This window comes from Plodia interpunctella, chromosome 11 (assembly GCF_027563975.2).
Source record: "Plodia interpunctella isolate USDA-ARS_2022_Savannah chromosome 11, ilPloInte3.2, whole genome shotgun sequence".
Taxonomy (NCBI): domain Eukaryota; kingdom Metazoa; phylum Arthropoda; class Insecta; order Lepidoptera; family Pyralidae; genus Plodia; species Plodia interpunctella.
The window spans coordinates 3,212,279-3,232,339 of record NC_071304.1 but is presented as its reverse complement, the minus strand read 5'-3'; positions in this window follow the sequence as shown (position 1 = coordinate 3,232,339).

Here is a 20,061-nt window from a genome sequence, read left to right as displayed (position 1 = left end):
TAATTAGCGGATCTTTCTCTCATCTCAGCATATTAGGTTGTACATTAGGGTCTACGACGCCAAATAAGTCATATAAAATTCTGTAGATCTAATCTATGTATAGGTTATGGGGGCTTGCTTTGCTACTGTCGAGAATTAAATATTCGTTGTATTTGATGATTACCCGTATAGAGAGAAATGGCAAATTAGTTAGACTTTTGCCCGGCTGTTGGACATTATGGTATTAAAAAAATTGACAAATAGCTTCAGTCTACTGTATGTTCTCTACCTGAAAACAATATTTCATCAAGATCCAATAGGTGGTTGAAGCGTGATTGAGTTAAAAATAAACACACTGATTTAAACAAACATAACACAAACCGAGCTTCTGTAGTTAGAAATCGAAGAAGAAGACATTTGTACCAATCAATTTTTACGTTAACTTTACCCTTAACGCAGAGTTCACCGTTTTATCTAACCGGTCACGGCACACAGGTTAAAGTTGACGTCAATGTTCACTGGTGCAACTGAGTTGTGAGTTAACTTGTATTTTTTGTGTTATATATAAATTTCCAATTGTAAATGATAATATGATCCGAGAGAATCGCAGTGTAAATACAGCCTTATGTCTGCGTGCTTGATGTCGTTATTCATGAAAATTAAGGAGGATTTTACTGCTATCATTCAAGAAGCCAAATAAGGAAAATGTTGCCCAAAAACGTTGTATCAATGGGTGAAGTAATATTTTAAGCCCCCTAATTTTTTGCTGCAAGTTTAGTATAGAAAGTTGAATTACCAATTTAAAATAAAAACACGGATGTACTGAGTTAACATCTACATGACAAATAAATAGAGACGACTTCTAAAAGGTACTAATACATATACGGTTTAATCAATCTAGTGTTGTCATGGATTTTTCGATTTTCATGATATTTTTCCACGAATGTTAAACTTATTTTAGGTACATTTGAAGTGTGCGTGGTGGAAATTTATTTGTTATCTTAAAATAGCGTGCGAGTTTAGATGTTTGAAAAATTAAATCCCTTTTCATGCTTTTTCAAAGAATGGAGGCTGCAAATGAAAAATATATAGATAAAATTAGAGTGAGTTGCACCGGTCAACTTTGACTTTGACTTTAACAAATAAGGGAAAATAGCATACCTTGCGTTTTTTTATTTATGTACACAACATAACAGTGTACATTTAATTACAAATATGAAACTAAGTACAAATGTACTAGGTACTTATTTTTTATATTAGTTTTAAAATTAACATCAAAATCGACTGGTGCAACCGAACCATAATGTACCGAAGACCTATTTTATTAACTGGATTATTTGGTAGGAAACCTCATTCAATATTTTTCAAATAAATTCATTTTTACATTGTCATTGGACCCAATACCCCTAGGTGGTTTATTAAATCACGAGTGACAGGGAAATTATTACGGCGATCACTCACGGCCATCCGGCCGCGCTCGGCTGTGGCGACCTGTTGCTTTCCTGTACAGTATTATGATGGTAAGCTACTAAACGATCCACAATGTGAGTTGACAGAAACAATAAATCCATATCCATACGTTCATACTATCCATATTATAAAGTAATAAGCAAGAAAATATTTGTATTTTTGTTTGTAATGAATAAAATCAAAACTACGGGGCCGATTTTGATGAACTTTTCACACAGATAGACGAAACTTTCAGGAGTATATACAGGCTACTTTTTATTACGGTTTTACCGGAGCGCAGCTGGGTGGGCCGTTAGTATATTGCAACCCACCCACATCCTGATATTATTAAACCAGCAATATATATTTATTTATCTAGCCTGTGGATGTTGTGTACCCACTGCTGGGTAAAGGTCTCCATGTTTTTCTTGAGCAATATTTATACAAATATTTGTTTGCATAACTCGTATTTACGAAAATAATTTTAATGTCTTCATTAATATTTGACGGGGATATATATATATCTAATATCACATATCTAGATAGGATAGGATCCTTCCTGATAAGAATAATATCTAGAATGAAGAAGAGTTTCTTTTCTATAATATGTTCATATAAAAAAAAACCAAGCCGAGTGCTTGACTAGCACGAAGTTGAAATAACTAAAAATGGCGTCTGCTTTTGTTGCAATGAGTTAAGTCAAAATCTACTGATTTTAAATGAGATCTTCAAACGACAACAAAAATATGTCTATTTATATTTGGCAATGTAATACTATGCTGTGAAAATTTCTACTATGTAGCTAACGTCAGGTTTTATATCAGTGGTATTAAATTCACTTGGCCTCTAGAGTATAGAAAAGCAATTATCAATGTTTAATGAGTTTGACGTTGCCTTTTTATTTCTTCTCTCACGCTCAAATACAATATGTTTATGACTACCAAACACAATCACGCCATTAGTGCTGAAGATGATTATCACACAATAGAAGTTCAATTTATGTATTTGTAAAATTTTTTATAAGGTGAAAGCCTTATAAAAACTTTCTAGTTCCACGTCGAAAAAGATCAATCGAATCTTTTCGATTGTGATTTTACTTTATACCTTAGAAAAAAAATGGTTGTATAAAAAAATAAAAATTCAAACAAGCCGACGAATCGTGAGCGTGTTGTCAATTTCATTTTCGGCTGTGATGTGGCGGGTTATATAACTTGCCTGCCTGACGTCAACACTCTAAAGGAATGCTGTTGTTACTTCCAAGCTGATAAGACATCCCTTAGTCTCTACATAGGACATATGTACGGGACCCGATGCATTCAACATGAAATACCATCTGCATATAAATCATATAGTACCAGTAGGCACAAGCTGCGTTGGACGATACGTGCACTGCATGGCATGTCTAAACGTGATCTATCATCCGTAAACATGGTAAGTACATAACTAAAACTAGAAGCTGTGGGTATGTACTTAAGGCTTTCTACGAAACATACTAACACGTAGCACGTACCGTGCACATGCTGTCTCTTTATCTCATATCGAGTACACAGCGTATAAAAAACAGAATGTATGGACGTAATGACGTGCTACGTATTTTATGTTCTATGGTAGGCCCCCATACAAACTACGCAATGTTCATGCTTCGCGTTGGCATGTCTGAGTTCAGCGAAAATTTGTAGCCGGTATTACATACTACTACCCGTATACCGTTTCAGCCAAATCCGTGCATTGGATATAGCGTATTTGTAACAAACATCCTGACATATATAATCAAATCCAATCATTCGCATTTATAATATTAATTACCTACTAGACTGACCTCACTGACCAAAACATATTTTAGTGATTCTCCTGTGCAGTTAATAAACCGGCCAAGTACGGGTCTGACTCGCGCACAAAGAGTTCCGTACCATTATCTATAAAAACGGCAAAAGAAAAACACGTTCGTTGTATAGGAGGGGAGCCTACTTTACTATTTCTTGTTATATAGCGTCAACAAAAATATATCATCTGTGGAAATGTCAACTGTCTCACTATAACGGTCAATGACATACAGCCTGGTGACAGGAGGACAGACAAGCAGGCCGACGCATAGCGGAGTCTTATTAATAGGGTCCTCGTATTACCCGTTGAGTACGAAACCCTAAAAAATAAAGTATTTTCGATACCGAAATGCTACTGCTATTACCAGAATCAACTCGGATAGTTAAATAAGACTCGATGAATAGATCACGTATGGCGTCCGGATCAAGATATTTAGTTGAATTGCTCCGCTTCTCTATATCGGTGCAAAAATCCTTCCAACGCTGAGAAATCCTTTGAAAATATTTGAAACTTTTCTGAATCGCTTTAAACTTTCTTTTAGGTACGTAGAATATTGAATTTCTGTTTTTTTTAAATACCTCGTTAGGAATTGAAAAGATCTTTAATTTATATCACATGATGACTTTCAAAATTTACACACTGATATTATGTTTTTCATTGATTACAATGATGAAAGTAATTGATATGATAGTAATTCCACATAATGGCTACGACCCTCAGCCTTCATATTTATAGGATGCAGGAGAAAAGGTGGGCTAGAATGACTGACACATGCTAACCAGCATGTGGCCAAAGAAAAGAGGTCGCCCCAGAACAATATGATCGGATATTAAGATGAGACTGATAAGAACTGGAGGCGTTACGCAACGGACGGAATATGGATGGCGAAGTACAGGGAACGCCTAGCAATGGGATACCCATTGCTAGGCGTTATTGAAAAAAAGGATTTCAAGATTCATCAAAAACCATTGTTCAGTATTATGACATATAAAAAAAAACCGACATGCATTCCTAGATCAAAAGGTAATATTAGTATAAATAAAAATATGAGATCCGTGTATTTGATGGTTCCGACCTAAAACAGAGAGGAATTGAATTAAAATTACTGTCGAATCAGCACGGAACATAAATCGAAAGAATCGGATGAGAGGCTGTCTGAGGATGAATACGGTTACAATAAATTTAATAAGAAACTGAAGTTTCTAACAACTATGAAGTTATAGTTCTTACACGAGAGTTTCTGCTGCAAAGAAATAATAACAGAGAACCCATTTGCTTAATTATATTCATCAAATCCTCTTAACCGTTTCTCGGAAACTACACACGCTCAGCATTAACCCTAACTTACAAAGTTTGTTATTCCCGCCATTATCCTTAGAAGTTGGTACATTATTGAATTCATTATCGGAGGAATAATGTTGACTCCTGATCGAGATTAGGTTCAAAGTTCTAATACCACCGTTTTGATCTAGTTTAAGCACTTTGCATATGCAACTTATACAGTAGGTCTGTGGTGCATGCGGCTTCACTTCCGTGTGAATTTTTGTATTCTAGACAGCCTTCCTCGTGAATGTGGTTATTATATACGACCGTGGGCTCTGTGGTATATTTTAATTTGGCAAACTGGTTTTCATTATTCCATCTAAAGTAAAAGCTCACTTAAAACAAATTTAAAGAAATATCTAGTTATAAAAAGAGACTTAATTACCGAACGTAAGCGACATAATTGAAAACTATTTTCATTATTTTTCCAAAACTGATATTATTTTATTATTGTTAATAGATCGGCACATATTTGTTTTCAAAGCAAAAATCAATTTAATAGCTCAATAAACAGAGGAATCAAAGATACATGAGTAAGAACTAAGCGATTCGGATTCAGTCGATTCGACTCGCCCATGTCGTTAGCGAATAATTTATTGTTATTGCTACCATTCGCTTTTTAGGAAACCTCCCCCTCGGGGAGCCATGTTTTTGTCCATCTCTATTTGGCCCGTTCGATATTCTATTTGAAATGATTTTTCTTTGATTCTTATTGTGACACAGAGCGAGAAGTTGTTTAGGTGATGCGTTGTTTAGACAAGATATCTTAAAAGATAAATCTCTCTATAAAATAAGCATGTTCCCGATAGAATCCGGGGCTGTGACGCTGCGAAGCCTATATTAGCGAATAAATCTCTCTATAAAATAAGCGTGTTCCCAGTAGCATCTACGGATGCGCCGCCGCGAAGCCCTTAAAAATTTCGATTGTGACTTTACAAATGGCCGCCTGCCTTACGTCAAACCTACTTGTGAATGCTATAGTTACCTGATACGACATCCACGGGAGAATGTGGAGTGATGTATTCTAAGGCGAACATGTATTTTACTTTCACACAGAGGCAAAGCAGTCGGACACTGTTAGTTATAAATATTTAAACAAACCGGACACCGCAAGGTCTAGGTATTCATAGCACGTTTTTCAAGCTCGCAAACTCATAAGCCGGGAACTTTGAAAGTTGACGATCTTCGTCGTCGTGGCCGACTCTTCAAACTTTGGACTCTCTAAAGATCCTAGCTTGATATTACGATATCACGTTTTTTCATGGAAACAACAATAATTACTTGTAATAATTTTTCTTTTAAGTGCAAGGAGTTGCATGTAGAGGGAGTAGCTGTACTGATTGAAATTACAAATTTTTGTTTAGTTTCACCTGTCCCGATGTTTGTCCGTCTTTAATCAAATTTTGCAAGTTGAATTTCACCTTTATGGTTGAAGTTATCTATGTCGCTTCAGTTAGCATGACAGTTTATTTTATGATAAGCGTGACCTGATGGTGCAACTAGGGTCGGCTCCAAACAAGGGAACTCCTCGACATGAATTTTTGCCATGCGTTAAACAAGATCTCTCTGATAATATTTCTGACTCTTGTTTTGTTTTTAATTATCTGTATGTAAACATGATTGTACTTACTACCTACAGTAAGTTATTATATATCCGATATTGGAACGAAATAATTCAGCACAGAATACCTAACTGTCAAAACTATGTATAATATGTTTTACGGAACTAGCCGTGAAAAACAAAGAATTTCGATACCCTGAGTTTTTGACAGACAAAAGCTTTTAACAAATATTTTTCGTTCCATTAGGTCATACATGGTTTTAGCTTGATTCCGCTTAGGCTATTCATCAATTGGTAAACATAGAAATCTCTAACTAATGCAAAAATGCATGTTTGCCCCAACCAAACATAAATATCATTTTATAATTATCCTATGATAAAATGCGAAAGTGTGGATGAGGAAGGGTGCAAAGTTACATGACATAGGAACGAACAGAGCCACGGACTTCAGCTAGCTCACTGAGAATATATATGAGTTTTTATTTAACAAAAGGTACCTTAAAATAAAAGTCAGGGCAAAATCATGCTAAGTAATGCCTCAGTAACTCGGATAGGACTTAATGCGTTTTTTATATCGGAAAAAAAATCGAAGATTAAACCCATCGAAGGTGCCCGTTTAGCATAATGTATTCAGGGATCGAATATTGTGAACAGTTACAATTGAACTGGAAACTGTTTTGGCGAAACAGGAAAGAAAACAGGATACAAATGTTGACTTATTTATCCGGTCTGTTCTGCAGGTGATTAATTATCCCTTTATTAGAATAAATACTCAGGATCTCTCGCTCTCATCTGAGCGTATTCTTGGTTTCTTTCTCATCCGTTGAGCATCGGAACCCAGTTTCCGCTTTCCTAGTTTTTCGTCCCCAATTGGCACTGTTGCCGGCATGCATAGTTGTTAGATTATCACGCATTTATCATTGACGACATCAAGTGTTTTGTTATTGTAATTACATTGGTAGTTACATTAGTTAATATTTTATTAAAATTTTAATAGAAGAAAATATTCTAGATGTTTTTCATTAAATAAGAACTTCCTAGTCAGAAGATTTTTACATTTTGAAATCGATTATGAATAGTGTTAAAGTGTGTCGAAGTGAAAAAGAAGGGTTCTGGGCTCCAACTCTCTATGGCTTAGGAAAAAACAGGGAAACCGTTCAAACGAGAGAGAGAGAGAGAACAACAAAATACACTCCATATGTATATCCAATAATGACTTTTTGGTGACTTGAATAAAATCTGAAACCAGTTTGCAATCACACACTCGATATGAATGAGCGAATTCAATTTTAATTCAAATACCGTATTTTCCATTCACAATTAAGCTGTCATTCTACTTAATAATATTATTTCAAGATACGTCATGATATATGCTATTTTTCATTTCCACACGTCATGAAAAAGCCTGGCAAAGAAATAGGATACCAGCATAAAACGGAAAGTCATTTGTCATTATATTTTTATGAAGTATCGACATAAGTAAAGATGGATATAGAGAGCCTTGATGTGCATTTTTATAATATGTTATGATTGAAAATATTCTTATATCATTATTGGAATCAGTTTTATTTAATAACTAGATGTTGTCCGGGGCTTCGCTCTCGTGGGAATTTTGAGATAAAATATAGCCTATAGCAATCTTGGATAATGTACCTTTCTAATGGTGAAATAATTTTTGAAATCGGTTCAGTAGTTTCGGATTACCCGCCTCAAACATACAAACTCACAAACGCTTACCTCTTTATAATAATAATATAGAAGTATAGATAAGTATAGTAAATGGGTGATAATGCGTACAGTTTATCAATAAGGAAAATAAAAGTTACGTGAATGGAATAGGACAACTACTTATATTTTTGTAGATTTATAAGGTGACTAAGGGATAAGGAGCCGTGGCTACGGATAAGGAACATCAGCATTACCTAGAAGTATGTATTGGCATTAGTTAGTTGGTCGTAAAGTTAAATTTAAATGGGATAATTTTAACGAGGAAAACGGCGATTTGATACCACTCTTGTACCTTATTTTGCCATGCTTGATTTGATAGACCATAAAGTTTACAAACTATTTAAAAACGGTTATTTTGAATTTTTTTAAAATTATTCCGACATTGGCAAGGCCTGTTTTTGAATTTCCAAAATTTACTCAACGAATTCTTTACCTCATTTTGGGATATTTGATTCTAGAAAATGGACATCCAAAATTCTTTAAATCCGTGTACTACGCACTCAATGCGGGATGGCGCCGTAAAAAAATCGTGATTTATTGTAATTTTTCCTCGGTTTTTAGCATTTATTTCATCCTCCCCTCCGGGTATTGCTTTCATCGTCTGCCAGACAAACAATTTCGATTTTGATAGTCTCGAATTGTAATTCATACGAACCCGCCGAAAATGTATAAAATATGTTATGTTTTGAGCCTTTATTTTTTGCATCTTGAAAGATAAATTGGCGTAGGATTATGGCCTGTGAAAATATAATTTTTGTGAAATAGGTTCGAAATAACATTTCTAAGCTTTAGCAAGGCACTTTGAACTATGCAAAAGTATAAGTTGTTGCATCAGAGATAATATTGATAATATTGTAAAATTACAATCTGTCTATGATATTTCGTAAATAACAGGTAACTAAAACGATACTGTATTTAGTTTCAAAACAAATGTAAAAAAAATAAAACAAAAATAATTTTATCAATATCACGAACTGTGCTCGCGGCTTTGCCTTCGCCGATTTTTTTTTCTGTGTAAATATGTACCTAGGTATATTCCCGCCAAATGTCGTATAGAGAATATTCCCGCCAAATAATAAACATCCGACAGCAAACAGAATTGAGTGGCAGTGAACATTTCAATGGTACGTGCACTACGAGTTGGGGTACAAAAGCCTTTTCTGATCCCACATCTCTGACCAGGACTCGGGAAGGACTCACTAATGACAGTTTATGGGTGGAGACCGCAACGTGATGCTAAGTACCACGTTTTCTCAACTGTGATTTCTAATTCTAGGGTTGAGCTGTCAAAGAAGTAAATAAGGATTCGCACAGAATTAATTGCGGTTCGGAAATTAAATTTCATTAGCTAAGTATGCCTCTATTTATTTTGTTGAAATGTTTAGTGTATTTTGTGAATGAGGTTCAATTTTTGATATCTATACTGCAAGGCATTGCAGTACCTATAAATATCATAAATTCATCCGTACGTACCGCAACAACGTTGATTACAGGCAGTATTACGAAATAATATGGAGTAATACTTTTTCATGTCAAATAATCTTTTCTAACAGACAAACATTACAGAAAAAAAAATTATTGCGAATAAAAACATTTTACTAAGGTAATAAATATAATTTAAAATGTCCCGACTTCTAATTAATTGAAATTTGACTACGCAGGTTCGTGTTCCCATCAAGTAGGTCCGGAAAAATTCGAAGTTTAAAGCGGAACGTCCATCGCTAGCTAAACTAAGAATTAAGCTCAGTGAACTAAGCTAAGCTTAACTGGGAAATAATTAATTGTCTCCTAAAATACGTTAGTGATGGTAAGACGGGTCGGTCTACACAACTAAGTTAGTTTGATTTAGCTAGGCTGTTTAACGTACTTTAGCTTGCAAAGTATAGGGTGGACGTATGTACATGTATGAAAAAGTAACTCAACTATGCGAGCTAAGCTAAACAAACATAGTTTAGTTGGCGGTGGACGATCGGTTTTAAGCGAAAACGTTCATCAAAATCGAAAGTGTCTGGTGTAAAGTTTCTCATTAAAACTTGCGGAGGTTACAAGTGAAAACATTTCGACAAAGCTGTAGGTACAAGTCCATCGCTGTATAATGAACGTCTGATTTTCAATATTCATTTCGCTACAACTTTAGAACGGCTTAACCGATTTTGATCAAATATACTTAGATGTATTTGATCTAAATCGGTTCAGCAAATTTTTATGTGGTGGTTCTTAGGATCTACCACATTTAAATTAGCTATCAAATAAAAAAAACCGCATCTAAATCAATTCACCCGTTGATGAGTTACGGTGCCACGTACACAGACACACTTAGCGGTCAAACTTATAACACCACTCTTTTTGCGTCGGGGTTTAAAAACAGTAAAGGAAATTCCCTTTTTTGTAGCTAGTAGCTGTGTATGTTAAAATACTTACTCGTATTTAACACAAGTGTCATTTAAGTACGAGTATTAATTAACAAGTATTTATTTACTAATACTTAATTTACAGTTTGTGGTTCTTAGAGCGTTTTGAACATTGCGGTCGCGCTGTCATCACATTTTTTTAAAACACAGCTTGTAATAATTTTCTTTAAACTTGTTGGGAATATTTCAGATTTATATTGACGATGCATATATCGTGCATTTTTCTGTGATTTTATTGACGTATTATGTTAGAAATTCTCTTGGATATATTGTTTTTATTTAAATTTCACCTCTATAATTCTAGCTACGGATTTGTACTTAAAGTACATAATAGTCACCTGCTTGGAATCAAGATGAAATCAAACAAAAGTAATATAACTTTTCTTATTGAGTAGTAATCTCAGTTTAGTAGGGGGCGGTCGAACGTGTAATAAGAAATCGAGGACTCCATTCATAATCGCTTACCTGTTGGGAAGCTTTGCATTTGTAAAGTAGATTCGTCCGTATCAATTTCCCATTACGGGATGAAAATAAAATGTTCTCCCTCCTTACTCCTAAATATCGGTTAATCTTCTATATATTTCATACATATAATTAAACATTCAATACTACACACTCGGTCACACGGTGACACTTCCATGTTTGGAACAAAACTAATTTTAATAACAAATTTCGCTCCAATGTACTATAATGTAATATGTATGTAATATGTAATTTTCTATATGTATATAACACTTAACTACAAAATTAGAACTAGTAGTAAAACGCTGTAGTAAAACATGGACTTTATGTCTCACTATGTTCTATCAACATTCCTAAAAGTGTCACGCGCAAATTACCCCTTATGCAAATAATTCTTACTTTTATTGTGGTGTTAATGGCTGAACACCTTCTGAGACGTCGTAAAGCGAGCTGTAACAGAATGTAAGTAACATTTTATGGGCTAGTATGGTGCCCTTCATCTACGGTTTTATGGTAACCCATTTGTCACCTTAACCCTAAATTTATAACTGTGAATTACGAGCGGGCTATCGTATTGTGGTTGGTAGATAGCGTTTTGATGAAGTAGAAGTGATTTGTCGGGTGTATTGATCGAGCGCCAATTTATCGTTGCAGTAAGCCCGAAGTATTAATCCTGTATTAATTAATTCTAATATGAACAGGTAATAAGGATGAACAAAACCTAATCTGACCGCACGTAATTTTATTCAACACGTTAATTTAAACTCTTTCGCTCTCACTCGTTGTCATTGCCATTTTTGACCCCCGACGCCAGAAGGGAATTACAAGTTTAATTATGTATCTTTTTGCCTATCCGTGGATCCGTAGCAGCCAAATGGCTGAAACGATTTTGAGATTGATTTCGAGAGTATTTCAGCTATGTTAGTTTGTTAGTATGTTAGTTTAAGCTATGTTAGAAAAATATGTGTTTAGCCGTTTGGAAACCATCAGATCTAGCAGATGAGAGGTAGCTAGCAACTTCGAGGGTATCCTAAATTTTTAATATTATTTTTAAAATGTCCCCACAATTGTCCTTTTCTTGTGGATGGATAAAGAAGGTTGAATCACCGGTTGAAATCAACGTCAAATTTGATAATGCAGCTCACCCTAGAGAGAGAATACTCAAACAAGTTAGATTCGTATCCCAGAAACCAATTCCAATTAATGATGTGATAATTGATTTTCAATAAATAAACATATTAGGACAAATCACACAGATTGAGCTAGCCCCAAAGTAATTATTTTAATAAATTACGCATTCAAAATACTGTAATTACCACTCACTATATATTCCACCGACAAATTCATTTATTCGTTGGAAAATTAGCACTAATTTGTCTTTGTTTTTGGTTTTGTCTGTCCGTTTCAAAATAGCAGATTAAAATGAACTCATCTGAATCGAGGCAGCCCTATTTATGAGAAGTCCCCAAATTACACTCCCCAGGGTTGGCACTCGTTGACCTTCACCGTTCATCAGAAGGTATGAAAGTTAAACAGGATAAGAAATAAATGAACCGACAGCACGGTTGGTATTAGAAAGTTTCGATTAATCCAATGTTCAATTTGTTGATTTTGGTGAGTTGTACCAGTCAACTTTGAAGTTGGCTTTAAACTGCGCGCCGCCGCGCCGACCTTCGGACAAAACGTTGAATTTTTTTGTGCTGGTTAAATTTAAGTCAAAGTTTACTGGTGCAACAAACTCCTAGTGCCTATTTGAATTGGTTAACAAATTCTGATTGACTGTGCGATTAATTATTTAATATATTTTAACTATTATTAATTTTATATCATCGCCTTTTTATGTTTAATTTGCCACTGAGTGTGAATAATCTTTGTGACAACGACATTTTCTGATCGTCCTATTTCAGTTAGAAAAAGTCCAAGTGTTCATCATTTCCTATAGACTCTTCCAGGTGTACTAAATCGGTAACTATAGATACATTTGTTAGTCGCCTCACGTTTTTTATATGAATTTAGAGCAAAGGGAACGACCTGCCCCCTATTTTCCTTGTCGGTTGATCTCGACATGTAGAATTTATGTTTTTTGTACGTCATATGCGTGTTGAGTGCCGGTCCTGACTACAATTTCTGGTTTTATTATATTTTCGCTTGATTACATGTCAGAATTATTTTAATTATTGTCCGTACCTACCTTATTTTTATGGTCGTATTCCTCTCGGCTGACAGGTCGAGGTCATTATATGGAATGAAACACGTCTATTTAAGGTAATTTTAATGGAGCGATATGTCTTCTCCGTTTAACACACTAGCTGATAAATCATCAAGTCACTTTCCTCACGATATATTCCTTCAAGTGTTTTGATAAAATATCCAAGAGCACCCTTAACTAGTTCATACAAAAAAGAGCATTTATACAGTAAGAAATAAACACAACAACACACGTACATCAAACTGGACTCCGACTCAATAGGGCCAATACCAAGAGATTCAAAGCTTGTCCCGAATAAATGTCAAATATTATGCCTTAACTAAAATAAACAACGGGCAGGCGGGACTCGGAACGAACCTAGAGTGTACTCTCTTTGGTTTTACTCTGTCGACCCTAGTTTATATCAGAGTTAAGATCAACGTCAAATTATAGGAAAAGGGTTATAGGAATTATAGTATTCTATCCTACTAATATTATACATGCGAAAGATTGTGAGAATGTATGTATGTGTGTTACTCTTTCACGCTAAACCTAGTGGATGGATTGTTATGAAATTTGTACACGGGTAGAATATAACCTGGAATAACACATATGGTACCTTTTATGCCACAAGTAGTAACTAATAAATTGTAGTCTCCGCCGACTCAGCCTGGTGGAGACTATATATGACAATTAGTTTAATACAGATATGTTTAACAAGGTCTAATATATCATCAGTGCATTCCAAACTTTTTGAGACACTCATCTCTTCTTACTCAATAATTCCCAAATATATTTTCACGCTGGTCTGAGAGTGAAAAAGAGGAATATATAATTCTCTAAGTTTTTCTCTTTCTGCTCAAATGAAAAGTGTACCTATGTCTAAAAGTGTATAAATTATATCAACTATAAAGGCTAGGATTCTACTGAAAGACGATGTGCTAGAAACTTGTCATTATAATATCAGAATCATAATTTCTCCAGCAAAATGTAGCCAGCGCGTCTCGCTATTGGTGTGTGTACCATTAAAGCAAACCTGTGTTACTTCCAAACGTATCAGGATAGCGATCGAACTAAGAGATTTTATACTTCAAATTCATGGGCATTAAGGATGAGTCAGTGGGTACAAAGAGGACAAAACAACAGTAGTGACCAAAGTTGCCAAACCATGGAATGGAAACGATAACAATAAATAATGATACGGAAAGGAAACGGACATGAATTGAACGCTTACTGTGAAATGAACTGTGTGGATCTATGTGCGAATGAAGTTTGTAACCCCCCGATGAAAACGAGGAATGACATGAGCTGAGGTTTAACATGAGCATTTAATTTAATGACTTGAAAGATAATTATGTTATCAAATACTGTATGATTATGAGTATTGATATGATTTTAATATCCAAGAAAGTTCAAGCTCAAGTTCTCTTTGTGTTAAATATATTTACGAAATAAAAAAATCTGGTCTAACTTTGCTATTTCGGCTAAAACTAGTTGTATGCAAACGCGAAAGTGTAAGAATAACAAAGAATTGGTAGTTAGAAACAATGATGTAACTTTGCAATTACCAACGCTCGCCGCTCACATACGTTAAAGATTTAACCCAATCACCGCTGAATATTCATATCGTCACCCGTTCACCGATGCAGCGGACCAATAGAATTCAAACACCTTTTTGCAGCTTACCCGAATCAAGTGCTCGCTACGATGTTTAATGAACTAGAATTAAACCCACTTGGAACGGACCCGGATAAGACCGGATATCGGCCACGTATAGAGAATGCGTAATGTCTGGATAATGGAGCGTTCATTTTGCTGTAAAGACTTTATTTACAACACGAACGTGATATTCTTTATAGAAATAATTGACCTTGTATCACGCCAGGTATCTGTAGCTCATTATATCACCTGATCTGGATTTCGCAATCAAGAAGGTATTAGTATTATTATATTAGTATTATCTGGTAGAAACATGAACTTTTCTCGCTACTATAATCAAATAATTTTTTTTTTCATCAATCATCAAGGATATATTAGATAGATGTAAATAATACTAGTATAAAACAAACTCTCTTAATAGAATAATAAAAAATATTATTTAATTGCAATAATAATTTAAATGAATTATAATAATTTAAATGATATTATTTTCTAGACTTGGTTAGAAAAGAAACTAGTAAATAGTAGAGAAACTCTTTCTCTCATCTGAGTGGATTACCAAATCGGTTTTCCTATTTTTTCTTCTTCATTTTGCACCGTAAACAAAACAGAATATTATAAGTAAAATGCTGCTACACAGCGCGGTGGCGAAATATATATTTTATTGGGTTACTAAATTTATCTAAACATGTGAAGATACAGCCATGAATAGGAACAGACCCAAGTCTTGGCACTGGGCAGACAGAAGTCTTGTGAGACGTCGAAGGGTAATCAATCACGGAGGATGACCCGGCAACGGCTGATACGCCGCACCATCAATCAAACCATCCTGGATAGTGAACCACTGGATGTGGCTATAATATTTCTCCAAACAACTTCCAGGTTTGTTCTCAGCCTTGTCTTATGCAATGTCTTAAAGTTTTTGTTTACTTTTTTAAACATTGTACGAGTCTATTCCATCTGCTGTATTGTAGTTACATCGATTATGCTAGGTCACGGATGACTTGAAGTCAGAATTCAAGCTAGTACTTTGTAGCCAGCCTGCATGTTGTGTCATATATTGTGCCTGTATTATATATATATAGTATGGGAGATAAAATAACTGATTTTCCTTTTATATGCTCTTAACTTACCAAGCAATAACGAATAAGAATAATTACGTCGATTGCCTACGATTAATTAATTATTACCTACAATTTATATAAAATTGGTTACTATCGTGACAAACTTTAGCACAAAAATCAAAAAATGGAACTTTGGATGTCTCAATATTTCTTCAACAGAAGCAAGAATGATCTGTTAAAATTATTCTCAAGAAAAGTGTAATTTGAAAATAGAATAATCACTTGTCGATTCCATAGTACTTCCACCTAAACATCTTTGTGTACAAGGTCCCAATCTGATGATCAGCCGCGTTAACCTGTCCATGTTGTGTCAGCGACATGTTCTAAGAGACACGATCGTAATGCCTACATAATGTACAAGGATTGACTTGTGTCAGGGATTTTGTTTCGTGGGAATTTTGGGAAATCGATACTTTAATGGCGGTTATGTATCATACATATTATAGGTGCTCCTAATAATTTCTCTTTGAAAAATAAAAATAAAACCCTTATCACACAAAATAGTCTAAAACTATTTATTTTTGTGACAAATAAATTCTTTTTGTCACAAAAACTTAATAGTTTAACTTCAAAACCCATTCTCGTCGTCAATTCTAAACTTATCGGTCGAAATTATACTCGACATTTCAAATATAAAGAGCGCAGGTGTCCGCTGGCCTTAGGGGGCAGTTCAGAGGGATTGAAAAAGAAAATGGAGGTCAGAAAGCACTTAGGGTTGCCATAAAATCGACCTCTTATATTACCAGAATGATCGCGACCCCTAGTTTTTCCGACGTATTATCATTTATATGCTTTTGAATTATTATAAAAATCCATGTTGTTTTCCCGTTTGAGTGTTTTGGGTTGCCTGTTCTCTTATTGTTCCAATTTCGTCGGTCCGTTTATGTTCTTTTGTATTGTTGTATACAAAAATAATATATGCAAAATTATCTCGTTTCATGAGAGTAGGCAGACTAGATTTGTCAAGACGAAAATTTATTTATTAAACTCTATTGTTCCAAGTGAAAACATACTTATAAATAAATGGCGAATTAATGCTAAAAGCATTCTCTTCCAGGTAACCTTTCTCAAAATATCATTTGCTTTCTCTATACCCATCACTCTCTTCATTCATGCTATGCTTATCGTTGGCTATGGTTGCTCAAGTGAGTATACAATTTTATATGTTTTATACCTATATTTAATTTATATTTATACGACTTACAGACTTTGCTGTGGACAGAGACGGGTGGGGAACAAAAAGGCTGAAAAAGTTTAAAAAAATACGACATTATTTTTTCTTATCCAACGAATTTTTTTTGTCGTTATTTTTTGTTCCGACCTATCGGTAACCTAATTCACGATTTGCTATACAAAATCACCACAATAACTTAACCACTATCACTGTCCATTCATTAAGTTCACAGCCCATGAAAGATTACAAATCGGTACTCCTGCAAAATGTATTGTATTCCAAATACACCAAGATAGGTAGTTAATTAGGTGAAATTAATGGCGCTCGGGGATTCAGTTCTATTTCCGTATGGTTTTCAACGCAAAGGCTGTGTTTCGTCGGAACGGGTCGAGACATTGCAATTGAGTTAATTTAGAATGACACACACAAATCCACAATCCAATTTCACAAGCATATTACAATTACTTACAAAATCTCTCTTCATAGTCGTATTCCTCATGGCTGAGGGTCGTGGTTATTACGTGGAACGAAACACACACAACTCTCCTGGCATTATCAATGGAGTGGTTTGCCATTGCCTCTCCATTTCACACACAAGTTAATAAGATCAACCAGTGTGCAGGTTTCCTCACGATGTTTTCCTTCACCGGAAACAAGTGGTGGTCGATGAAAACTACTATACATGAGTCAGATTGGTATACAAACTCATGTGGCACGAGTAGGATACGAACCTGGGACCTTTCGATCCACAGGCGGGCGTCTTAACCATTACACCACCACCGCTTCAAAATACCATTACTAATAAACATATGAAGTGGTATAGTACCTCGGGCGGATTTCATTAGTCTAATTATTTCATGCTGACTATATAACTTGAAAAAGGTAAATAACCTTTTGATATAAATTGAGAAAAGAAAATATTATATAATCTTGTATTTCGCTGCTCCGCTCACGCAGAAGCTGGGCCCAAAAATGCATATCCTTATAAAACATAAAATATAAGTCCTCTGCCGCGTCCGTCTATCTGTCAGTTCGTGATAAACTAAAAAAATTTAGGAATGTTTAGGTATATACTTATAATTTATTATGTTTTTATCAGAGTGAAGCCTTGACGGGCCGCTAGTATGGCTATATTTTAGAGACAAATAATTTTTCAGATCGGACTGGAAGTTCCAGAGATAAGCAAGCACAGACCTACCTTTCGGGCTTTATACAGATTTTGATTGAACCATGTTTAGGTTAAGCTAACGTTATGTTATGATGCCCTAAGTAAGCGACAAATATTTCAAGTAGGTAAGGCGTAATCAAGGGAAACAGGGTCGAACTTGAGCAAGATTAATTAATGCTCTGAGCATCAATCATTGGCCCGAGGATTCCTCATAGTGGAACGCTGTATTTCACGAGTTCAATACTTTGGATGTACTATGTGCGTAGTGCGACTTTGCTATTTCTCTACTCTCTCTCTACATCTCACCATCGATACGATTCGAATTGAGACGCAGCTAACCAATCACAGTGCGCCATTGTGACGCAACGAGAACCACACCGCAATGTGATTGGTTCGAATCGATTCGATAGTGAGAAGTGAAAACCAAATTCCACACTTCGCCCTCTTGACCTACTCTACATACCATAGATAAAAAAAACATGGTACATACCTATGATTATTCTATCTACGCACTGACGGCAGTAAGGTTACGGCGAAAAGCTAGTTAGTACATAAAGTTTTAAGTACTAGTTGTACTGTATATCAGAATTGGCAAATTTAATCCAATTATACCTCCTACAATAGTAGAATTTCTTGAATAAAAAAAAAGATATTAAAAATGCACTGCATTTTTACATTCAAAGTAAAAAAAAATAACATTGAGATTTTTCTATAATAAATTTCTTACACAATTAATAAACCATTCAAAAACTATTAAGAAGTAAATTCCCCTTCATCATAATCCCCTTGTTATCTAGAGAAATTAGACAGTAAAAAGATCCTGGAATTTAATTCAACCTAATATTTTTTTGTCATTCCGTCAGAAACTTGAGAAGCACTCGAAGTGCTCTCTCATCATATAATTGAATGTTTCAGAAAGGGAATTAATGAGACTAACTTTGGGATAAATGAAATTTTTAATATCGTTGTTCGCGGACATTCATTTCTGCTCCCAACTTTCGAGCTTTGCCAACTATTTAAATGCTACAAGTCCATACAAATGCAATAATGTTTTGACAACAACATCTATGTCTTGGTATATAGTGTATATAGATCCACAAAAAATGTGTATGATTTAGAGTGGGTTGCACAAGCCAACTTTGACGTTAACTTTAACCTGCGCAGAAAAACGCAAAGTACGCTATTTTGCCTCAACGTCAACGGGGGCAGTTAATTTTCTGGGATAGTAGACCTGTCTTAGGACTTATGTATTTTTCAAACTACGTATGCCAAATTTCAAGATTATTGGTTGAGTAAATAAAGCGTGAAGAAGTAACAAACGAACAAACAAACGTATTTTCGTATTTATAATGCTATTTAAGATTGCATGTCTTCAAATAAACTTGCATAGTAAATTGTTGCAAAAGAAAAAAAAATAAAAGTAATTGTTGCAAAAATTCATACGGAATCGTACGTAATACGCGTTTGCGACGCGAATCCGCGGAGTTACGTTTCAATTTACCAGGGATTAGCTCACTAGGATGTTTATCTTGCCCAAATTTAGGAGACCCCTCCCCCTCTCCCACTTATCTCACTAATCAGGGTATAGAAAGAGAGACGCTTGACAGGATCTGGTCTCAAGGTACGCTGGATATGTAGTCGCGATGCGTTCAGTGTCTAAACAATGAAATGGAACGGATAGAATTGACATTAGCTAATCCGAGTATGCAAGGTCTGTAGAGAGGATATATGCAACAAATTGGATATACGAGTACATTCAGCAACATATACAGATTTCATTAGTCATTCTTAACAACATCAACATACCTAAAACATGCTTGACAATGCTGTGAAGCATTTTTTAGGTATGTTGCGCATTCAAGCGCATTCTTGAAAAGAAGGAATCAGAAGGAACTTCATATATTTTTTTCTACTAGTGTGCTTACTAGACATGTATTTGGATACAAACACGCATAACTATACAAAAATATCGACAAATAGAATGTGTTAGCTCAAGCCAAAATTTAACCTT